We start from the raw sequence: 25999 nt of genomic DNA, 5'->3' as shown, positions 1-25999 counted from the left end.
GCTGGAACCCTGGACAATTTTATCACGAGAGCCGCGTCAGTCCTTCAGAAGGAAATCGCACTAACTGAGAAAAGACTCTCTCTTGATCAAGTGCTTAATAAACGCTCCTCACTGGGTAATATTGCTCTAGCAAAGTCACCGGCAGCTACAGACCTGTCCACTCCAGCCCTTGACACTAATGCCTTGTTTCTGAGAGAAAACGAGAACGCTGCTGCAATGGCTAATAGCAATGTTTGGAATTTATCTGAACAAGGTGACTTCTCCGGCCCTGGTTTTCCTACACCCATGATCCACGAAGGAACAACTAGATCCGGCCAACCCATACGTACAGATGCTACCCATGCTAAACCGTCAGAAAAGGTGGTGAAGCGTAAGCGGGGCGGCACAGTGTTGCCCAATAAAAGATCTAAAACCCAAAAATGGCCAAACACCGGAATATCTGAGCCCGTGGTTAACGCAGATTTGACGGTTGGAGGCCCTGAGGCCCGGATGGGTCCTGCACTGAACAAGGATTATTGGCTAAGAATGGAACAGTTACTCATTGCGACTTGTCGTTCCATCTGCTATAGACTTGACTCCATGGAAAACAGACTTTCCAACTTGGAATCTTTGGTTGCTGTATTGTCTGGGGCTAAGGGAAAAAGTGATAGTGGGGGAACTAAAGATAATGCAGCCGAGTCCATCTGCCCCGCTCCCAATCCACCTAACGTTCTGGCAGCTACAACGGATCATTTCACTTTGCAGGGTCAGGGTTTGGCTAATGACATTCAAGCTGTCCCCCACGACCTTATCCCATTACCCGTTGTAGGGAACTTAAGGAGTGGGGCGAGCCTCGTGACTAATAACCCATCAAATGAGCCAAGTGAACTCGACCACATCTTACGTAAGCAGCCAGGGCTCCCCTCTGACCCCAAACTACCTTGCTTGGATCTCCCTCCCGAATCTGTGCCATATGTGGTGGTTCTTGCTGGTGTCCCCACCCTGAATCATGGATCAAGGGAGGTTTTCTCCGATCTAAAAAACAAATGTATGCACTGGTTAAATTGTCATAAACCCCTCCCGAATCAGTGCAGCAGTGAGATACTATTTGTAAGGAGGATAAATTGGCTAGGTCATAGAGTTAAGGATGTTCCTGGTGATTGTGTAGTGATCAATTTTAGGAACCCAAGTACCGCTAGGTACATCTGCACATTTCAGACAGGTCGCCAAATTAGTCCCCACTCAGCAATCAAAGCTCTCCCACTCACCTACTTTTATCCGAGACCCCAGAATTCTGGTATCGACGCTTTCCGCAGTGGTAGGGTAGATAGTTGGAGATTTGGTAGGGTTGGATCACCCCCCCTCTGTTCCTTCAATGCAAATCAAGCACATGATCGATCTTGCCCGCCCCCACTTGAAGCTTTTTACCACACCAACAGATATAGTACCCTTGACCAGGTTGATTGACGCCCAAACCGCTGTGTCCCGAAAGTGTACACAGTCTTGGGGGGGCTGACAGAAACGGAAGGGTCGGCAATTGGGCTTGTGCGGGAAATCCCGGGTAGGGCAACCATTCCACCATCTACCACTAGTTCTGCTGCTGACCAGATCCCATTCATAAGCAAACCAAAGCAGAGTCCCACCTTGCTCTCATGGAATGTGGCAGGCCTCAAGAGCAAATTGATATGTGAAGACTGGGGCACCTTCATAGATAATTTCGATGTCTGCCTAATGCAAGAGACATGGGCCTCAGAAAATTTCCAAAGGGTAGGCTTTGTATCTTTAACATACCAGCAGTAACTAGTGGCAGGGGTAGACCATCTGGGGGTCTTACCACCTGGGTTGCTCTTCACTTGGGTGCCTTAGCAAGGCAACTTCACACCAATTCAGATGACATTCAATGCACTTTACTCGAGTTGCCTAACAACATCCATCTGGCTCTCGTGAATGTTTATTCTAGACCTTCCCGGGGTGGCCGGGAATCCAATGTCATTGAACAGCTAAATAAATTTATCTTGTCCCTGGATCCTGGATATTCCTTGACAGTGGGTGGCGATTTAAATTGCCAATATGAACCGCTTAGTGGGTCGGTTCTAGACGATCCAACCGCCGAAAACGAATACCGAAATATTCCCGACCCTATGATTCCCAAGGTCAAAGCCTGGACCCCTCTGGTTCTACAGATTTCCACACTTACTCTCTCCCTATCTTTGAGGGCATGTAATGGGAGATTTGATTCTGACAGACCAGGACGAGCCACCTTCAATAGAGTTGGACAAACTTCTATTATAGATTATGTTCTTATTGAAACTAGATCATGGGACAAGGTGCTCGATTTCAGGGTGTCAGAACGGGATGACAGTGACCACAACGCTTTGGTTGTGACATTTAAACCAGGTAGTTGGGGCATGAGTAGCTACGATACATCGCTATCTCCCACAGCACAACCTCCCATCCTGCACAACAATGGACGAAGGGTAAGATGGCCCCGCATTGTTGCTAGCCCAAGCAAATTGTCAGAGATTTATAGTCTTGTCCTACCCCATCTTATTGGAATGTCTGAGGCAGGCCTTAATCGAAATCCAATAGGACAGGCAATTGGGCCTACAGGCATTCATTTACAGTTAGTAAATGAACTCTCAAAGGTGTTTTGTTCAACTGGGAATGTGAGGCCTCATTTGCCCGAAAGGCAATTGTGGTACTCTGCTGAGTGCAGGAAGACAAAGAGTGATTTGCTCACGGCCATCAAGGCCTTGGACAAAGATAGAATCAAAACATTGAGGGCACGGCACAAACAAACTTTAGAAAGGGCCAGAAAGGCTTGGGAGGTCGATACATGGGAGGAACTAAGATTAACCTTGCAGGCTAAGGACTTCAAGGGCTTCTGGACCATTGTCAGTAAGGGCAGAAAAGAACTAGGAACGACCTCATTCCCTAACATAGCCCCAGCGGTATGGGAAGCCCACTATGGGGGCCTCTACTCTAGCTCAAATGATAACGCACTACCTATAACTACCTCTCCTTCCAGACTTGTTTGTCGAGCCGAAGATGCCACGGCGGTAACGATAAAGGAGGTGGAAATTGCCATACACCTGTTGATACCCAACAAAGCGCCGGGTCTGGACAAAATCCCTGGTGATCTGTATCGTTCGGAACCAAAGATCTGGGCACCGTATCTTTGCTCCCTATTTAATTCTATTCTGGAGGGTGCGGAACTCCCCGAGTCTTGGCTAGGTGCGGAGATCGTACCGATATTCAAGAAAGGCTGTCCTCAACAACCCACAAATTATAGGCCCATCAGCCTAATTGATATCACACAGAAGCTGTTGGGACGTATAATATTGGACAGACTACAGACCTGGGAGACAGATAATAACATTTTAAGTTTCTTGCAAGCGGGTTTTAGGAAGGGAACCTCCACTGTCGACCAGATTTTCCGACTTCAGGTTATACATTGGAAGACCGTGTATCTAGAGGGTGGCAGCCTCTATCTCATTTTTGTTGACCTGAGGTCGGCATTTGACCTGGTACCGCGAGAAAACCTGTGGAAGGTTCTCCGGGCTCTCAATGTCCCCTCATATCTCTTGGATATTGTGAGTAGACTCCACACGAAAAACTTCGCCCAGGTCAGATGTGGCAAGCATGGAGAGTTGTCCTCCCGCTTCCTTGTCAACCGTGGAGTCCGTCAAGGATGCGTGTTGGCACCCACGCTTTTCTGCTTATACATTGACGGGCTCATTAAACATCTGGAAGGTATCAGGGACTCAGACGTGCCAAGACTTGCTACGGGCATGGTGCCAGCGTTGATGTTCGCTGACGACACTTTGTTGCTGTCACGAACGTCAACTGGCATCCAGCGCATCCTGGATGGCTTTGTGGATTTCTGTGCTGAAAGAGGCCTGGAGATCAATTTAGCTAAAACTAAATTTATGATCCTCAACCCCCCCAAGCACACAAGGCCAAACCCAGTCCTGAATGGTGTCCACCTTGAGCGGGTGTCAACGTTCGGATATCTGGGGATAATAATTCAAGAAAATTTTGGTTGGGGAGGACAAATTGCTAACTCTGTGCTAAAACTTGCCCAAACCACTGGGGGGATTTCCCAAGTATTTAGAGGCTCGGTCTCCAAACCAGTGGCACCAGCAATAGAAATCTACAGGACCCAAGCGAGAGCGGCTTCTACCTATGGAGCAGAATTATGGGGTCACTCTAGAATTAATAGCCTGATCGGGACTGAAAACTCTTTTGTGAGGAGTCTGTTGGGTCTGCCCTCTAGCTCTCCGTTGATCCCTATCAGGTTGGACTGTGGGCTGATACCCATGGAACAGGTGGTAACGTTGCGCCCATTGATATACTGGAAGAGACTTTGGTCTAACGCAGAGTTGGGTTCTTATCGGGAGGAATTCAAGGGGGTTTGGTCCCAGTTGAGGAGTAAGAATATTCCCTGGCTGAGATTTGTTAGGGATACTTGGACCAAGATTGGCCTACCTGAACTATGGACCTCTCCGGAGTCCTCCTGTTCGGCCTTATCAAAAGCAAAATTGGTCGAACAGTTCAGAAATAACCATCTTATGCGTCTCCATGAGTGTCCTGACATTGGTAGGCTGACGGCCGAGTTCCTACAAATCAAAGATAACTACAGGAGAGAGGCATTTCTAGATTTGGTCAGTCCCCCGGCTGCTAGGAAGCTCTACTGTCAACTGAGAATGGGCAGTCTTCCCCTCAGATCGTTCACCTCCAGGTGGGATGCAAATAATACTACTGCCTGCCCGGCTTGTGGCCATAGACTGGAGGATGAAAAACATGTATTCTTCTTTTGCCCCACATACCACCTGCAAAGAAAACGTTGGGTTAAGCCCATATGTAACAACCTGGGATTTAGAGAGTGCGATAATGCTATGAGAGTTCTGAAGTATGACACCCAACCCCCAATAGTTTTTGCAGTTTCCCGGTTTCTTAATGCTATGTGGACAATACGTAGGAAATTTTTGTAATCAACTTCTTAGCTTAACTATTTTTTCTTCAGTTTTGCATGAATGTTTTTGTAACATCTAACAACTCCGAACTGATTTGGTTATTTAAAAAATTTTTTTTTTTTTTTTTTTAACTGTGAACTGTGATAATTCATGTTGCTTTTATGGCCCTTGGAGCCGAAATAAAGTTTAACAATGGCAATGGCTTTTGGTTCTATTTATTAATAATAAAGTTAGTTACTCTTAAAAAACAGTCTTCTGTGCCTTTTATTTTTGATCCCACATATTTCCTTTGCAGCTCTTCCTATTCTTTGCTTCCCTAGGGGAGTGGACTTAGATTTAGGTCTAATGGAGATTATAAGTGCCTCACAAACTAATAAGTACAAAAAATATATGGGTAGTGGTTTTTGTACAGATGAAGTCTAAATCTGCATGGTGTTGACCATGGATGCTTTCTTGTAGGTCTGTTATTTCATACAGGTATAAAAGATATTCACATGGCATTCTAGTGTCTGTGGACAGACACTCTGGTCTCCTACATCTGACCAACAGCTAGTGTCTGCTACAAAATACTGGTACCTACAAAGACTGCATATGTTCTAATCAGCTTACTAAGTTAATGTGAGTCTTAGTGCAAACAATGATCATTTCAGGAAGGCTTAGAAATTGTCTAAATTTGTAATTGAATACACTGTACTTGATTGGGCCCAACAGTTCACCTATTTGGACATCCACGTTTTCTAAATGGGGGTGGGGGGGGCAAACAAAAATACAAATAGCAGGGTACTCATAGTAGAATGATCATCTTCAACAAGACGGGTTCATTGTAAATTTTAGGGATGGGCTTTTTTTGCCCAGTGAAGTTGAAGATGCTAAATACATTTAATGAGCTCTAATCTTTAGCAGAATTATGGGTCCATTTGAATATGACAGGCTTATCATCCGCTGAAAACAATTTCTACAGGTCATTACTGTGTTCACCTCAATCAGCTTCCAATGACGTTTCTGGGTCTGATCTAAGACTTAGAGGTATTTTACACTCAGCAGTCTTACAAAACCTACCCTTATATGTGGATCTTTGGTGCAATCTCATATTAATACTTATTTTTGGACTGTTGGGTGAGTTCCACCTCTTACACGAAACACAGATCTTCGCAATCAGTTGACATGGCTGAACTTTGCAACAAGTGGAAGTAGAAAGGCTGTGGATTCATTTGGTTAGAAAGAAATACTTTCAGAGACTATATTTGAACTATGTCTATTTCTTAGAGTTAATATTTATCTACACTAAGCTTGCGCTAATTCTGCAACAGCTGTGGTATCTTCGGATAACCTGAGCTACACAACGACATTTCTCAGGCCTTTTCATAAGCTAGTGACAGGAACTGAAAAAACATATTTATTTTATGTTCTTGCCCCTCTTTTGGAACATGATGAGTTAACGACTGGCCCAAATTTAAAATAGTCTGGTGTTTATTTATTAAGGGAAGGTTTTCAGAACTGTTACTCTGTTCCTTCAATAGCTGAGTACCAAACTTGCACTGCTAGAATGGAAACAATGTTCTCATGAATCATCAAACGCAACCAAAAGTCTTTGATGACACTGCTGAATGAGGACTGGATTTGTGAATCTTCTCAGACCCCACTCAGTGCCATTAAGAAGCGGGATCAAGGATTCCGGTCTGCCTCCTACAAACACCGTTAAGAAATACAAGACTTTAGAGAAAATATGTATAATTTTCTCCAGGCAACACTCCTACTTCATAAGGCCATACTACACTGAACAATGGAAAAGAGAAAGAAGTTTGCAACTTGTGTAGTTATAAGATCTGGGACACCTAGTGATCAGAAGACAAAACAACATGATTCTCAGTAACAGGAAATATATTGTTATTCTATGTGTCTTGCAAATACAAGAAAGTAGTGCTCTGTTTCCTGGGTCATTAGACGAGATCCTCCTCCTTCTGTCCCAGAATTCAAGGATCTGTCTTTGTCATGTTGTTCAGCCGCTGCACTTCATTCCCTTATTTCTGCTATCCATTCAAGTTTGAATTCTTGTGTAAGTATTTTTCTAGTCTTTTGTTCCGAGTTCTAGTTAGAATTATTGTTTTAGGACTGTGTTTGGTTTTCTTTCCATTTTTTGATTGTGTATTTCTAGAGATTTTTTCTGGAACTTGTTGATTTCTTCTCTCGACTTTTCCTCTGTGTTGCCTGTGCCATCCTGCACAACTTTCTTGGTTTCCTGCTTCGTGCCTCTTCACCTTCCACTCAGTGAATGTGGAGGACAGTGGTGAGAATTCGGAGGAGGCCTCCCTTATCATCCCTCTCTCAAGGAGGAGAATATAAAGTAATTGTGACCTGCCATTAACAGGTTTAAGTCCTTTGAACATTTGAGTTCATCTGCACCAATATCCTTTCCCTTCCAAAAATCTGCATAATTCGTAGTTATCCAAGATACTTAGGGGCCTATTAGCATGGCGAGCGGATCATCACCGCCCAACCGGTGGTGGCGAATCGCCCGCCAAAACACCCCGCCGGACGGCCTTTTACCCCCGCCACATTAGCATGGCGGGGGGTACCGAGGCGGACGGAAAGACCGTCCGCCGCTTTTCCGTCACAATTACCTACTGGGCAGAAAAGGCCCATAATATGGTGGTGGTGGCTTGCAGACACCGCCATCCATATTATGATGATGTACTTTCAATACCTTACCATGGCGAGACTCCGCCATGAAAAGGCATGCAGAGTTCTCTTTGGGGGCCCGTTGCGGGCCCCCAGGGGTGTGGGGGGGGTGAGGGGCTGCATTTGGGGGGTACCCATGGTAACCCCCAACATTGGCATGCACAAGGTGGCTGGCACCGCGCAGTGCCTGTCACGTTGTGCATGCCAATGCACAACATGCATATATTGCATTGTGGCGGGTGCTGCTTACAGCACTGCCCGCCACAATGTAATATATATGAGATGCCACCGCCACCATGGTGGTGGCATCCTAATTGCGAGTGCGGGACCGCCGCACCATTGGTGGCCGGTCCCAGCACCGCTAGGGTGGCGGGCGGACTGAAGTCCGCCCGCCATCCTAATGGGCCCCTAATTGTCAAAGGCCATGGTAACTAAGATAATCTGCTATCAGTAATGTAGCTTTTTTTAAGACTACAGTCTCCTCCCTAGTTGCTGTTGCCGTGTTTGCCTACAGAGCCCTACCACCTCACTGTCCCTTTCTCTAGCACTTCAACACTCCAACACATAGACACTCTAGTCACTTGAATGTTCCCTGCTCTACGTTGCCTTGCTGCTTGGTTCCACCCAGCTTTTGCTGTCCCCTGGTTTCTTTGTGTCAGTGCCATGGTTTTCTAAATGGGTGCTGAACAGGAGTATTTCTATCTCCGCTTGTTACTCCTGTTCCTCTAAAGATTTTAGGAGTTTTTTTTCCGGCCCTGTTGAGGTACTGTTGTGGTACGGCTATCCTGTGTGGCTGCAATCACAGCTGAAATGGCTTAGAGGTGACTGGGATGCTTGGGGGAGACTGTCACTGTGCCCAACGTCCATAAGGAGCCTGGGGTGTTTGTGGGCATGCAGCAAGACACATGCCCCTATAGGTGCCACCATCTTAGCTCTTTAGCATTTTCTTGGGGTTGACAGTGGTGGAAGCAATAAGGGGCCTTTGAGGCTCTGTATACTTGGCATCATTACGTGGATTCAGACAAGATTAGAGCACAGAGCTAAGCTTCAATAAGTTTGATTGCAGCTGTTCTTGAGGATTTGAATAGCCGAAAAGACCTCAAACCAGAAAGCAGCACAACTCATTAAACAAAAGGCCCCTGCGCACTTTGAGCTCGCTGAACTACTGTATGGACAAGCCTATGCCCATATGTGCATATGGCGGAAAATGCTGCCATTTGTAAGGATCTATGAACCTGCAACTACCATTCAGCTACCGATGTTTGCCAGATTCTAGAGTGCAAATCCTAGGGGTGGTGGCGGCGGCTGTAAGGTTACAGGGAAGAGGTAAGTCATCTGCTACTTGTTTTATTTGCTTCCATTTACTGTTTTACATATTCAGCTATCTGGCTCTTCGCTCCATCCCCCCCACCTGTGCTTTACTCGTGCTCAGTCTAGTCTACTCCAGCTTCTATTCCAGCATACTCCAGTTTTCTCCAATATACTCTGATACACTGCAGCATATGCTGACTGATTGGCCACCAGTTACAGCTATAGCATCTTGATGTGTGCAGTCACAGGGATCATTGGGATTTACCGCATACCTTATCCTTAAAATAACTCCACAACATCAACTGTCTTGAGAGAATGGTCCAGCACAGTGTACTTGATCTTTATGCTCCACCTGCTGAACAAGTTATAATTCAGCAATCTTTTTCTAACCTAGGGAGTGGTGTTCTTGTGATGGCCTGCTGTTATAACAGCTGGGGTATGGCCCTTGGGAATTGTGTGTCCCAGTGTTTGCTTCTAGCAATGGGCAGGTGCACAATCGGGCCTATCAAGCCCAAGGCTTCTAAAGCTACCTCCTCTCCTTGACTTCCTCTACCCCAGCTACCATGACGATTGATTATTTTTTTGCACGGGCAGTGGGGGTAATATCAAAGGATATCAAACTGACAGAAAGGGCTTGTTACTTGCAGGTGAGCCAGAAAGATTCTCTTCAATTTCAACTCCAGATGCTTTGGACGGGCATCTTGCTGTTGACTCGACAGTATCTGCTTGCACTGCCCAGGCTGCTCAATCCCCCAATTTTCCGCTGGCTTCTGCAGCCAAGCATCAATGACATCTGTTTAACTTGAGCGAAGGGAGGGGGTGTACGCAGTCTCCTTTTACATCCCCTGAAGAAGCGAGACCGATGACAATCAACCATATTGCTTTTGTGAAGTTCTCCTCTATTTTAGATACTAGGCTATGTTCCATCAATTCTTGATTAGACCGGATCGAAAGTTGCCTGGGAATCTCTGGGGGTGTCTCTTAACTTACCCTAGTGTATAATTCACAGCTCCACGTCACTCTGGGTTTAATGATAGACCCTCCCGGTGTTGGAGGGGAGGTCAGATTGAGACATGCTGGGGGGTGACCCAAATTAATGACCATTCTTGTCGCCATCTCAACAACCAGCCCACCCATTCTGGGGGAGATACTCACTCCGGGTGGAGGAGGGTGGTTTGAGAGGAGAAGCTGGGGTGTTGGGCCATAGGTGATCAGAACGAATATACGACGTTACTTCTCATGCGTTTAGTACGCATGCCATTACTACGCGGTCGTTAGTACGACCGCGTTTTTAGTTCGCATTCCTTTCCTACGCAATTCGGAACAACGAATTGCAGTAGGGGGTGCTGGATGTTGGAATAGTATAATTTACTATTCCAACTCCAGTCTATGCAGGCACTAGGGAAGGTGTTGGATTTTAAATATTCCAACCCTCACTCCCCATACTCTGGATTCCCAAGAACAGGTAAGGAACAAGGTTGCTCACTGTCTACATAGGAATTCAAGGCATAATACTGGTTTGTTTGATGACATCCTACTGGTACGAAGGGTGGGGTGGATTGGTTCATTGTACAAAAACCTTTCTGGTGGCTGTGTAATTGTGAACTTTAGGGACCCGGATATTCCTAAAGCATCCTTGCAGCACTTTTTGGATTAGTCAGGTTCAGGGAATCGTTTTCCCTTGAGGTTTTTTTTTTTTAACAGGTGTCTAAATGCAGAAACACAAGGTTTTCTTCCACACCCATTTCCACCATCAACCGCTTCTCTATAATGTCTGAACTCCAGGAGAATGATGGACTTTCATCCACTATTCCTACACCACGTAGCTCCAGGTGTCCAGAGTCCAATCATGGATCTAATATATTAGAGGGTATTGAGGAAGCGAGCAGACGGATGCCAGTATTAAAAGCCACCACACCATAATTGTCGAGGGATGGGCACCGGTGAGATTCTTATCATAACCCTCCACATTCCAGAGATAATGCTTCCCTCATCTGCTGGAAGGTCGCTGGACTACAATCAAAACTGAATGAGAATTTTTTTAACAATACGGCCTATGTATGTTTAAAGAGACATGGGTCACAAGTGATGTTTACAGGGTTGGTTTCAGGAGCTTTTGTGCTGGCTGTTCCATCATGGGCTGAGACAGCTTCTGAGGCCTTATGGTATGGATAGAAACTTCCTTACAGTGCTCTGTAAGAGAGAGAACCACAGGCTCACCAGACATCCGGGGTCTGAGGTTTACACCTGATCGAGATAAGCCCTTTTTTATAATAAATATCTACAACAGAGGCACAAACACTCAAACAGAATTTACTACACTCCAACTCCTCAATGCCCTTTTGAAAATTCGGGCACCCATCATCTTTTAGCTGCAGATGACTTTAATTTAACATACAAACCATCATCATTGATACGTGACTTAAGCAAAGTCGAGGATGCATTGTGGGGTGTACCACACTCATCAATTTCACCAAGGGCACGCTTGAGTAGATAGCTTTTCAAATGGTTTACGTAACACTCACTTCCTGTACCCATGAAATGGCCGTTTCCAGGTCCATGTATGGCTACAGGAAGGGAGGCCACATGCCCCCCCCCTCCTTCCTTATTTGTAGGGCCTGCCCTGGGAAGGTGGCAGTCCCAGATTCCGAGAACGGCCCCCTCCCATTTTTTCAAAAAGAAGATTGTCCTGGGTAAATGGTGTTCCCCAGGGCTTGGGGGTCCTTGACGCCCCCTACTACAAATTGATCATGGCCCCAGGGAGGTGATGGTCCCTGGGCCATTGGAGGTCCGAGAGGCTGACCCATAAAAATGTATTAGCCCCGGGGAGGTGTTGGTCCCTGAGGTATGGGGGGGTCCAAAAGCCCCCCCATTAGTTTTTAGAATGTGGCCCCAGAGGGGTGGTGGTACCCGGGAAAGGCCGTACGAGCCTCCCCCACATTAATTTATACAGAAAAGCTCCCGGGAGGTGGCGGTCCCCAGAGAATTAACAAGCCCCAGGAGTGGGGGCCCATGCACCCCCTCTCCTTTTTTAGGTCTCAGCAAGACATAAAGTAATGTGTATGTTGGCTTAAACTCCATGTAATTTGTTTTTCTGCTTCCTATTGGTTTACTTGTGGCATTGCTGTTATCTTCCTTTCTGTTGGCTGTTGATCATTTGGTAACTTCCGTGTAGTCCCGAATCAGCGGCGCCTAACTACAGTTTTAGTCCGCTCTGCTTGCACTTCTTTTGATTGCCTGCAGTGTGCCATCTGTTTCTCACGCTGTGTTTGTTTATTTATTTTGAAGATTTCCCCCTGCATCTGTAACTGGAGACTATCCTATACGCTGGCTAGTTTTCCTTCCATGTAGAACAACCCCGTACTCCCACGGCCCCCTGCCGCTGAGCCCCAAGCGTAGGTTGCTAAATTATCCCCTCACATCTCAGTGCCAATCTCTTAAGATCTGGGGGCGGGTATCCTCACAGCAGGCACAGGCCACTGAGCGGCAAAAAGAGCACCGGCCCTGGGTCACTGATTGAAGGAAGGGTTGTGGCTTTAAAAAAACAAAAGGATGCATCGAACGATGTTTAACCTGAATATTAAACCACTTGGCATTAGGGGATGCCGCGCATGCACGAAAATGTCACGTCCTGGAAATAACGAATATTAGGCATTCTAGGCCGCGGAATTGCATCAGATTACTTTACAAATGGTGTTTTGTGGCGTTTGTCAGCTACAAACATACCCACACCACACATCGTGCACCTCTGGTAAAAACACTGAAGGCTGTCGATCCCATCGCAGGCCACCATACAAACCCTAGTCACTGTTTGCCAATTTGCGCCCTTAGTGGCGCACTGAAGTAAAATGTTATGGAAGCGTCCCTTCCATCAAATGCGCTCCTTGTTTCCAGAGACTATAAACTTCCCTGTCTCCAGCCCGTTAAGAGGTCTCCCCCTCAGCAGCACAGGCAAAGCCACCCAGGACCCCTTCCATTTACACTTCACTGCAGTCCGCTGTTTGAACACAAAGAGCTCACTGCATGCAACGCTGTCACGCTTTAACTTTCAATATTGTTATTTATTTTAAATTGTACGCCCGCTCATACCGGCCAATCACGCTGGTTAATTTCATACCGGCTAATCACGCTGGTTAATAGCGATACAAAAATATACTCTAAGAACTTGGCAAATAGATTATCTGGAGTTATTAAAAAGCTAGTTTCTCCTGGTCAACACGGATTTGTCCCGGGAAGGGGCACGACGGATCATATCCGTCGTATAATTTCGTTGTTTGATTGTACAAAGGTAACAGAAGACCCTATGGCTGCAATAATACTCAACGCTGAAAAAGTATTTGATAGGGTCTCCTGGCCCTTTCTATGGGCAATTATGGAAAAGAGGGGTCTGGGTAAGGAGTTTATTGGAGCAATCAGATGTATGTATCAGAATCCTACGGCAAGAATAGCTTTAATGGGTCTTACATCTGATATAATTAAAATTACTCGTGGAACACGTCAAGGGTGCCCCTGTTCCCCGTTATTATTTGCTTTATTTATTGATCCTTTAATTAGGAAAATAACGGAGAATAATAGAATGCAGACCATTCAATCTATTGAAGGAAACACCAAGATCCTAGCATATGCTGATGATCTCGCCATAACGGCTAACCCACTGGAGGCGATTTTTGAGGTAGAAAAGGAATCTAAAGATTTTGGTAAAATCTCAGGATATTATCTTAATAAAAATAAAACGATGATTGTTAAAAACTCTAGAACAATCTTGAATGATGTACGAGTAGTGGAGAACGCAAGGTATCTTGGAGTTGAGATTTCTACTAATTTGGATGAAATTGTGCAAGTTAACTTAGAGCCTCTATTACAAAAAACCAAAGCAGATTTTAATAGAATGAATTGTTTACATCTAACACTTTTAGGAAGGCGTAATGCTATCAAGATGCTCTTTCTGCCTAAGATTTTGTATTTTTTTAGAGCCATCCCAGTTGAGATAAATAAGACATGGTATTTGGCTTTCAACCAAATAATCTCAAGATTTCTGTGGGCTGGGAAATGTCCCCGTAAGAGTACTAAAATATATGACCCTTTCTAGAAATCGGGAGGGGGGTGGTCTGTCCCTAACCTGCAGATTTACTACTAGGCAGCTGCCTTACAGCAGATGTCTGAATTATTAGGAAAAGTGATGGCGGAAACAGAAGAAGCGCCATACGATTCTAGATATAGGTTATTAATAGGGGCAGAGGCCCTTGGTTACCTTATGCGCCATATTGATTATGCGTATTTTAAAAGAGTGAAATTTAAAACTATGCTGGGAGCATTTAAGGTTTGGATGGCAGTCAGGAAGACATTAAAAATAGGTAGGATACACAGATATACTCCCATGGTAGATAATTATTTATTGCCGGAGATCCTCCGAGATGGATATATGAAAATTTGGCAGGACAAAGGAGTGAGGTATATTGGTGATCTGATGGGGGATAATTCAATACACCCTTTTGATGTAATCAAGAAGAAATTTGGAATTGGTAATATGCATTTGAATTTTTTTTTACAAATAAGGGATTACTTATCCAAAAAAGCAATTCATGGACTTAGAATTTCATTGCTTGATTTGATATTAGGGTCCCCCTTATCTATAGCAAAACTGTGTAAAATTCTTAATGATATATCGGAGGACGATCTTATTAAACTCACTAACCGCTGGCAGGAGCTGGTACAAGCAGAGGTAGGGGAGTGTGAGGATTCTTTATTGCTGAGCCAGACTGCATTTTTCTCGGCTAGTCTGCAAGTACAATGCTTTAAGACCTGGCTTAATCTGTATATTACTCCAGTGCGGATCTCCAAATGGGGTGGCTCTACCAGCATATGCTGCTCTCACTGTGGATATTTTACTGCAGATAGTGTACACATGTTTGCAACTTATCCTCGATTATCAGTTCTGATTAACGAGGTTGGAAATTATATTAAACTTATGCTGGGGTTTGAGGTAAATCTTACACCACAAGTAATTATGTTAGGCATAAGTAATCAAGAAATGAGAGAACCAAATCGAACTTTGCTTTTCACAACTATGGCAGTATTTAGGCTATGCCTGGCTACTGTATGGCTAGATAAGGAGCCACCTGCAGTACACTGCAGGCTGGGAAAATTACTAGCTACCTATCGATGGGAAATGGCGGTATACTCAAGGAGGGGGGCCAAGGTTAAGAAAAAAGGACTAGAAATCTGGTCTCCAGTAACCAATTGGACTAATGAGGTTAAGCTTCAATTTAAATAATTTTTTGGGAACATATATTTGGAAATAGGGATATAGAAGATAAGCTTAATATATATATATAATTTTATGGATTATTGCAAAATAAGATTTGACTCAAAACATTTTTCTTTTGGTTTCGAAGGGGGAACGGGGTGGGGGTAGGCTTGGGGGGGCGTAAAGTCTAATAAATGACATCTCATACATACATATTGAAATAGAAAAATGTATATATGTATTTGTTGCAAGTTTATTATATGTGCAAGATGTCTAAAATAAAGACCGCACTTCAGCCATCCTCTGATTAGTGTAGTCAGTCAGACGTCTTAGAAAAGCGACTGTTTGCTGTTGTTACTAATTTCACCGAGGGACTCGTCCCTCTGACATTCCTACTACCAGTTTGCACCTGTGTCGGAATTTTACGAGGCATCCGCAGTCCAGCAGTCGTTAATGTGCTCTCAAGATGCTCTGACTGATTTATTGAATTGTGGAAGGCAGACTTTCTGATTGGCTTGCACCCACGCATTTTTTCTCATGGACTTGTCTCCTCTGACCTGATTTTCTGATAGCAGCGAACACTCTTTCTCAGTTCTCTCATTCACAGCGGGACGTGTGCCCATCCCAGAGGAGTTTAAATTGATGTATTCGTTAGGATGCTATATTCTTGAATCAGCAGCCTACTGGTTGGCGAGTCATAGGTGGCTTAACTGGCACTTTGAGTAAATCAATGATAAATTATTCAAATACTATAAAATATAATAAGCTTATTTTACATTTCTTATTTTACATTTAAAATTAAATGAATCGTTTAAACTTGTCAAAAAATTTACATTTCCATTAATTCTATAAATTAGTTTTAGTAAATGTTAATACATTTTAGAGAACAATTTTACTGAAAGTGGAATTTTAGGTAAAAAATATAAATTAAAAATATTTTAATTAATACGCACTTAAGTTAAACTACTATAACATTATATTAGTTCTGGTTTAAAATAATTATTTAAAATTATTTTACATTAATATATTCCATTTCAATATTTTTACGTTTTTAACTTTCTCAATAAACTTTTACAAATGTTCCCTATACATTCCCATAATGAAATCTCTGCCACAGTAGTGGATGTCTCAGATGACATGTAAAAGTGTAAAGTAGTAACTTTACCCTCAAATCCTGGTGTGGTGTGGGCAGACCCACCAGGGTGTTGAGACCTGCAAGTCTACACCTAAGAATAACTTTACAGTAAAAAATGGTACATAGCAAAAAAGTGTGAAGTTACTCTTAGAAGTAGTAGTAAATATACAAGTGAGTAAACCTGTGTGAATAAGGCCCTAAGAAAATACACTACTGCACCCAGGCTTTTAAATTTGCACCAGGATTTTCAAGGACTAGACCAGGAGTTCCCCCAGACATTTTACAGTATGATATATTACTCAAAGTACTGTGTACATGTGAAGGCAGTAATCTTACATTACTTATACTACTTGCTATCATGAGGGTTAGATTTCCATAGCAGCTCTGGCATCACCAGATGTTGCTCCTTACATATTCCTCATGTTCCTAGCCCAGTCTTCAAAGTGAAAGGGAACTACCCTCTTAACTGTGGTATTAATAAATCAGCTTAGGTTTTCAAATAGCCCTGGTGATCATAGTTTCTGCTTTGAAGCAATAAAAAACTCTAATCTTGTTAATATTTGTCAAGCCACTTTCTACGCATACTCAAGACACTCTCCATTTTCGCTTTCCCTTTCAATCTCATTACACACTGCAAAGTGGCTGGCTCAACTACCTAAGTGTCTTACAAACAATAATTAAAATAATAGTATAGCAGCAATGTTAATGAATAAGATTGCAGGATCTCATCGGAGGTCTGACAGTGATGTAACATCCCAAGCATTTTGTCAATCAATACGTGTAGTTATTTTACATGAGGTATTGTAATCTACTTTGCTGATTTCCTTTTGGGAGCAATGAAGGATGGATGCACTCACTGGGATCAAGTATGTGTTTTTAATAGGTGGTACATATAATTCATATGCAAGCACTTTCAGTCCTTTTCCTCTTTGCCAGGTGTACATCTATCTTTTTTATCTTCTTAATAAACACTTTAATTATAAATTAATGTGATACACAACCAGTACCGCTATCAAGTTTACATTTTCCAAATAGATATCTGTCAGTACTATACAGCCACGTCCACTTTTGGCCTTTCAACATTAAGATAGTATAATCCGGTCAGAGACAACACTGCTATATACCTTTACCTTAGATTCCCTGTGGGAGTCTACCACATTCCTGCCCTTGTCAGTTTCCATATTCCTTTGCCAAGTCTAAGTTTGTTTTGCATTGCCTCCGAGTGGCCTGGTGTCAGGTCGATTAGTTAGATACTGTATTATTTCTGCCCATGTCTCTAAATCATCCATCAATTTATTGTCTTCTCTAGTCCTCTTCATTTGTCCGACCTCTCCTATCACACACTATATGGTGTCTCATTCGCATACCATCATTTGTGGTCCAGGAGATCACATCCAGTGAATATCAATGTGGCACTTTCCTAGCATTGCGCCCAAAGCTGCAAATGTATGCTTCATTTTGCTATTTTAACAGTTAGGCGCCAGCACCAGTAGGTATTGGTTCACTGTGAGTTTGGGTATGTTACCAGTTATACGAGACAACTTGTTCATCACAGTTTCTAAAAAACATTTTTTTTTATACTAGACCACATAATATGAAGGAGGCCTTCTTCTGGTGTCCCACATTTTGGGCACGTAGCCACCCTCCCCATGTATGTCCTTCCATGTTTCAAATGAGTAAGGTAAACCCTGATAAACAGTTAAACTGGACTTACCATGCATTGCTAGATACAATCTTCACTTGGAGATTTGCTACTTCCCACTCTTTCTCTATAAGGGATTCAGCACTGTCTTCCTCCCATACTGTTCTAATGCACTTTTCTTTCCCCCATTTTCCTCTTCCCACAGCTAAACAAATCTGAATCATAGCCTGTGTGTTTGTTGGCCATGAAGTATCTAGGCAGTCTGTCCAGATCTCTTTTTCCATTTGCACTAACCTTTCCTATTATAGGAATTGCCCAGGCTCATGTCAAAAACCTCTTGGCCTCTTCAAAGAGGATGAATTTGTCCACAGGTGTAGATCCCACAATGTCTTGCTTTTAGGTGCTCTACTTTGTACAACTGACATATCACAACAAAACAATAGATTCCATCTGTCCATTTCAGGAGCATAGGAGGTCTTCTCTGTACATTTCTTACTACTTGTGCTATGATTTTTCCATTACATCTAGTCGTCGGAGACCACCCAAAAGTGCTCAAACTCTATTAACAGCACAGGCTATGAGTCTGTTGGTTTCCTCAAATATATCAGTGAGTCACCTGCATGCATAGAAATTATGTTAGTACTTGCTCTTACTGCCATTCCCTATTTTCTGTCACACACCTCTACTTAATCCAGAGGCTCAATAGGCAATGTAAAAACCACCGGCGAGAGTGACTAGCCTAGCCTAGTTTCCCTTTGTATATCACAACTCTCCTTGGAAACTGGATCCAAGTATCATTTTTTGTTCCTAATATGTCAGCATAAAGCTCCATTCCAATGTATCAAAAGCATTTTTTATGTCAAGGACTGCCAGGCCATACTCCTGTTCTGGTCCCTGGAGAGTATTAAATATGTGAGTAAATGGACATACATTTTGAGCACTACTCCAAATTGGCATGAAGTGGCATTGCTCCTGATGTGATAATGATCCCATTACTACTGTAAGAAATTGGGTTATTGGTTAAGATGGGGTGGAATCCCGGCTCAAATAATAAACACAGGTACATTTAGCTACTTTTTGTGGTACACCCTGACAAGCATTGGGTTTGCCTGTCTGGTAGCTTGGCACAAAAACAGTCAGGCTTAACTTAGAGGCAATTTGTAAAGTATTTATGCAGCACACAGAAAGTCATAAATTGATAACACAACACAAGAAAATCCCCAAAATAGACTACATTTTAATAAATAAACTGACACCAGAAAAACAAAAATCCAATCAGTAGAATCCGAGATATTCCATTTTTGGGTAAAATTAACTGTGGTTATCTGGCTGCAATGGGACCAGAATAATGTCACAAGTTCAGGCTGGGTGCGAGGAACCAGGTTAGTCCTGCTCAGAATTTTACCTTATTTCCTTGAAGTGAGATGACATGTCATGAGGCGTTGGTTCCAATGAGGAGCAGCGATGCCAGGTCGTGCGACAAATTGGGTCACACTGTGTTAGCTCCATTGAGGTCACCAATCAGGAGCTTGCGATGCAGGGTCTTATGTTGAGTTGCGTTGCACTGTGTCAGCTCCAATGAGGCCACCAATCACAAGCTATGATGCGTGGTCCTGTATCAAGTTGTGTTGCATTTGGTTAGGTCTGGTGGAACACACAAGTAGAGAGGTGTACACTCCAATGCCAGCCCAGGTTTTCAGGACTCGGTGGGCTCCTCTTGGGGATCAGGACTCACTCCAGGTATTAGCCACCAACAGGGCTCAGGCCGGTCCAGACAGGTTCAGTTGCAGCGGGTCAGCTGGACAGTTGCAGGGAGGCCTTGGGAGCTGGTTCTGTCACTGTAGCCCAAACAGTAGGTCAGAAAACTGCCTGGGATGAAGGTAAGCAGGTCAAGTCCTATTTCTCAAATGACAAGTCAGTCATTAAGCAGCAGGAAAGTCCTCTGGTAGCAGCAGGATGGTCCTACGGTTTCAGGGCAGTCATTCCTCTGTAATGTTCACAGGTCCAGAAGTGTACTGAAGAGTTGGTTTGAGGGTCCAATATTTATACCTGGTGCCAGCCTTTTTTTGTGGGGAGACATCTGATTTTGGAAAGTTCTTCCTTTCCCCTGTAAAGGCTCCACGTTGTCTGAGGTGACAATAGACTGGTGTCAGGTTCCTTTGTGGGTGCTGGAGGGAAGCCCTTTCGAGTGCAAGTGGGGCAGAGCACAGCTCAGCCAACAGCCATCCTAGTATGTGGCCCATCCTGTCCACACCTAATCCCATGTGTGTCACTGTCTGGGAGGAATACACAAACCCCCAATGGCAGAGACATTCACTGTTATGTGACCCATGACACCGGCAGAAGGTCCAAATGGTAAGGACAAGAAAAGTACAACATTTTAAAAGGGGCATTTACAGAATTGTGACTTAAAATCCAACTTTACCATTAAGGGTATTTTCAATTACAATACATTTGAATCCAAACAGCATATGTTTACCTGCCCCCAATCCAAAGTTAGCACTTATTAAATGTAACAAAGTAGCACAGTGTTAGTCAATAGGCCTTTAGACCAAGCTTAGGGGTGACTGATAAGTATTAAAAAGGAAGGATTAGACCTGGCAAAAGGTTTTTTTCCCCCTTGGAGTTTTATATAGCGCAAACTTGACCCGAATCGGGTATCAGAGCGGTTTACATAGCACCAGTTGCGTTACATGAGGACACATTCATTTTTGTTAGGCACGGGGAGATTAAGTGATTTGAACAATAAGAACATCAGAGGGTCCCTGTACTAAAGAATAACTGGGTAAAGTAGCAGGGAATAAACAATTCAAAATACAAAAAGAACAAACCCTGATTAGAAAGATAACCTCTCAAAACCACAGAGTAGAAACAGTAAATTATTATATCCTTTTGTTTTTTATTTATAAAAATATATAGTTGTAGATCAGTTTCTTTTTTTTTAATAAATCATTTCATTTTTTGTTCATATATATTCACACATAGCCAGCTATTCATCAGGCTAGAGTAGACGAAGCAATACAGTTACAAGGACAGAAACATTTAGACAATAACAATCAGTGCAATATATATAAGAGGTAATCACATACAGATATGTAGACGATACAATACAAAACCCTAATAAACACACAAATGCGCCATTGTGTGTTTATTAGGTTTTTGTATTGTATCATCTACATATCTGTATGTGATTACCTCTTATATATATTGCACTGATTGTTATTGTCTGTATTGTAACTGTATTGCTTCGTCTACTCTAGCCTGATGAATAGCTGGCTATGTGTGAATATTTATGAACAAAAAATGAAATGATTTATTCAAAAAAAAGAAACTGATCAACAACTATATATTTTTATAAATAAAAAACAAAAGGATATAATAATTTACTGTTTCTACTCTGTGGTTTTGAGAGGTTATCTTTCTAATAGGGGTTTGTTCTTTTTGTATTTTGAATAGATTAAGTGATTTGCCCAGAATCACAGGATGGTCAGCGTCATTGCCGAGACTCGAACCCAGCTCCCCAGATTCGAGGTCGACCGCCCTAGCCGTTAGGCCAACTCCTCTCCCCAATGTTTCAGGATTATTTTGTCAAATCAAAACTGCACTACATGCTGCAGTGGCATGCTTGAGACATGCTTTAAATGGTACTTTAGTGGGAAGCACAATGAGTGTTGCAGCCCACTAGTAGCATTTATTTACAGGACCAAGGAATATGTAGTGCCAATTACTAGGGAGTTACAAGTAAATTAAATGCGCCATTCAGGTACTGCAATTTATGTCATGTTTCAGGTGGGAAAAAGTGCACAAAGTGCTAATGCCAACAAAAATGGGTTCAGCAACAGAAGGCAAAAATCTGGGGGTGGCCCTACAACACAGGTCAGGCCCAAAGTGCTCCCCCTTCCAGCCAAAAGCTAGGGTAGATTAATCAATATCTTGTTGGACTTCCTTGCGAGGTGAGAGACGATGCACAATGGTCTTCTTTTGCAGTAGCACTTGTCAGTTCTATGCCCATCTAAGCCTAACTGTTTCCCCCTGACATTATCCTCTCATGTCACTAAGCTAGCCCATGGGGAACCCTTCTCTTCACCTCTGGGCCTCCTCTGTGGGGCTCCTTACTCTTAACTTGCTCACAGATGCATCTCAGTTTATGGGAAGTACCACCATGGGTTCTATCCCCAACCAAGTGAACAAACAACAAAAGCCACTGACATCTGTCGCTGTCTAGAGCCAGACCCCGGGCCATCCACTGCCAGGTGGAGGCTGCATGCAAAAATAATAATTGATGGACAGAATGCAGAACAATTCCATACATTCACCCCAGTACAGAGATCTGGGCCTAAATCCATCGTTTTTTTTGCTCACCATGCCGTTCCAGTTTAACCCAGCCGTATGCAAATCAGTCTTGACCCTGCGCCCAATGAGAACAGTCCAGCCCGAACTGCCAGGCCAGGTCCTCCCTGGACTGGAAACAAGCATCCTAGCACCGGTTTTGGGGTTTCATCCCTCATCAGCCAGGATAGCTTGAGTCCAGTGGCATGGTGGAGGCTCCAAGCAGGGGCCTTGGGCAGGCCTCACTTTATGTCTTGAGGATAGCAAGGAGTTCCCTACTTGCTCCTTCAGGTTCTCTGACCTCTGTGGCTTTTCAGAGGAGGGGGCACCAGCCCCAGGTGTAAGGCACCATTCTCACACTCTCCTTCCCACCAATCCAGGGTTGGTGTCCTTAGACTGGCTTCTTGGTCCAGAGTCTGTACCCTGAAACCGAACTGCCTAGCCAGCCAGGACTTTCAGGAGGGAAACATCAACCCTCTCAGGGGTCACCCACATTGTATGTCTCAAGTAGGAGTGTGCCTGACGCAGGTCTCTTTCCATCTGTCTCTGTGACAACACAGGGAGCACCTCCTGGTCAGAAATGGCCTCAGAGCTGCCAGATCCAATGGTCCTCCCACCCTGGACTGTCTCTACTCACTGCCCCTCCATCTGGGTCTCTGTTCTCATAGGTGTAATACCACCAGAAAACTCAGCTGTCACAGCACCCTGGGAAGCCACCCCTCCCATCTTTTCTAACACTGGTGGTAATTCATTTCCCAGAATGCAGTCAATGGACATCTGAGGACTTAATTGACCCTCCTCAGAGCCACTTCCCCACCCCATTCCAGGGCTAACATAGCCTTTCCCAAGTGCATAGCTCACCCTACACACCTGTTCTGGCTGGTACTGATCTTGAGAAACCAGCATTTTCACTACCATGCTCTGACTGGCACCAGCATCTCTCAGAGTAGTGACAGGGATTCCATTTACTGTCATCTGATGAATGTGGTGACTCCCACCCTTAGGGATCACAAGAGTACTCTCTGAGTCTATCTCCCAACTAAACGAGACTAGGGCATGTTCTACACTCTTATCTGGTGTACTACTTCCTCCTAAAGCCACAGTAGCCAACTCTGTGGAGTGTCCACCACTGGGTGGTTTCTTGGGACAGAGTACCCTTGCTTGTGTCCTAACAGAAAACCCTCAAAGCAATTGGGTTGGAAATGAAGTGTCCTAGGCCACCACCCACCAAACCTCCCCTTGTTTCTCAGAAGAGGCAGGGCACCCTTTACCCCCACCTTACTCTGGGACTTGTCTGTGTCACCCTGGAACACCCTTTCACTCAGTTGGGGGGGTGGGGCTGTACCACTGTTTTTGTGGCCACTCCCAGCTACTTTCTTTTGGACTCTGGTTCTTACTCAGTGGGTCGCCTCCTTGGCATGCTCCATAGGACTAGTGAGATTTCTAGCTATTAGATGTTGGCACTGCTCTGGAAAACAACTACCGTACATGTGCCATTTGGCAACCAAATTGTACAGGCCATGGTAATTACTCACATCACTGTCCTTTACCCGACCATCCAGTGCCTTGTAGAGGTTGCCCATATAATGTACCCAGGACTGGTGGGGCAATTGCTCGCTGTCCGGGAACTTCAGCCTATACTTCTTAGGGGTGAGGCCATTCTTGCTGTCAAGTGCTTTGACCATGAGGGGCTACCTCATTTGGCTCCCCTTCCTTGGGGCCAGTAGGGAATCCCTCCCTTTATTAGGAATGTGCCTTCAGAGGCTGGCTCCCCATTTCTAATGATGTCCCATGAGCCATACACATTGGGCACAGAGTGGCACCATTAATTCATGCATGAAATAGAAAATGGCTATGATAATGACTATATATACTTGTGTCAACAAGATAAGAATGAGTGGGACATGATACGGGTGGTGGCCACTCAGAGCACTTCTTTCACCTTGCTTGCTTAACATTGAAACATGTCAACTGAAAGGAAAGCATTATGCATGAGCCAAATCAGTAATTTTTAAAATTGCCTTCACCTGGCTGGATCATTCTCAATGGCAGACCATACTTTTAAAGTCGACTAGAGATCCTACAGTAGTGCATATCTTGCTGTCCTTCCCTACATGTGTCCTTACCCAAGTGCATTTTAGGTGAAGAAGGTAACTACCAGGTGTCTCATGGCCCCTAGTGCAAGGAAAGAAATTGGAAACCTGGCTGCTGTTTGCATTATGAAATAACATCATTAATCAGGATTCAATGGGCCCCTAAGGCCTCTGGGCTCCAGTGCCACTGCACCTGAGGCACCAATGGAAGCAAAACCCCTGGAAACTACAGACAACATTGCAGATTCTAAGTAAGTGTCACAGCCCTGCTTCCAGATCCATATTTTAATATTGTTTTTATAAACGACCTGGATACAAATGTGAAAAAGAGTGTAGACAAACAATACCTTATCATTCTATCAACCTGTGCACTTCCGACAAATATTGCTACAAAGACGATATACGCTTGTCAGTCTTGATGTGGTTCTGTTTAAAAAATATCAATAGTTCCAGCGCAAAAATATATATGTTTTAAATCTACTCCTCCAAGATTTCCTCCTTTATTTGAAGTACATTTACAACATTTATGAGGTATGCAAAAATCCCATGGTGTACTCAAATTCTATAAAAATCATACATTTCCAGGAGTACACCTGGTGAATAATACTTATCCAGGCAGAATGTGCTCTAGTTGTTTAAGCCACATGGCAAAAGCAGAAATGTGCATCAGCATATGTAATATGTTTATTCTTGTTTTCTATCTTGGGAAATTATTTTTTCCTGAGGATAAGCTCTATCCCTTATATCCTCATGAAACATGCAAGTGTTCTCATCTCTTCCTCAGCTGGAAAGCATACTTCGCCTTCCGTAAAAGTTCTGAGTGTATTTATGCTCACACGAGTTTTCATGGCTACCTCAAATTCACAGAAGGGTCCCCTTTTAATGCTGACTTACTTACTCAGAAAAGTTCACTAAGTAAGTGTACTTTTCACAAACTTAAACTGGATATGTGTTTAGGAAAATTTTCAAATCAGGATTTGATTTTTTATAGATGTGAATCTGCAATTTTTTTCACTGCTGCATGACACTGAGGTACACGAGCGTTTAGTGGATTAGGCACAATGTGGGTGCCATGCTGTGGTGGAAGATGCCCAGTGAGGACAATAGAAGCAAGAGCAGCATGAAAACTGGGTGAAGTAGAGCTCCCCGGAAGTTTAATCTCCTGTTTCACCAAATTTGCGGTTCCCCTTTCTAATTTCGAGGATGGGCAACGGCGAGGTGCTGATTGGGAGCCTCATCGGGCATCGCTGGTGGAACCCTTTAGCCAGCTTGTCAATGTTGGAGGCCCTCCCTATTCAGAGCAGGTCTCCCCAAGCTTATGTTTTTGCTGCCCTGGTCCACCATGCGAGGTCTACCGGTTCTGGGCAGGAAACCGAAGACAAGCTCTCGATGTTCAGGAAGAGACTCTCTGCGAGGCAGTGACATTTCTTTTCTGTTTATTGGAAACAAGCTTCAGCTTTGGGGGAAGTTGGTTTTTGAAAAAATAAATACCAAGGGCATACATGCCAATAGATCCGATTCAGGTGCATGAAATTGCCTCTCCTACAATGGAAGTTAATGGGGGAAATACATTCTCCAGATTGTGTTTTTTAAATCACTCACTTTCTT

At 43.8% G+C, this 25999-nt stretch overlaps 1 protein-coding gene across 2 annotated transcripts in view; it reads right to left on the bottom strand.

Moving 5' to 3' along the window:
• Window positions 1-25999, bottom strand: part of LOC146798442 (uncharacterized) — a 549773-nt gene that overhangs the window by 334145 nt on the left and 189629 nt on the right. The gene's annotated exons all lie outside the window — the stretch shown is intronic.

Source organism: Triturus cristatus, chromosome 9, assembly GCF_964204655.1.
Source record: "Triturus cristatus chromosome 9, aTriCri1.1, whole genome shotgun sequence".
In the NCBI taxonomy this organism is placed as follows: Eukaryota; Metazoa; Chordata; class Amphibia; order Caudata; family Salamandridae; genus Triturus; species Triturus cristatus.
This window is presented reverse-complemented; position numbering and strand designations above follow the sequence as displayed.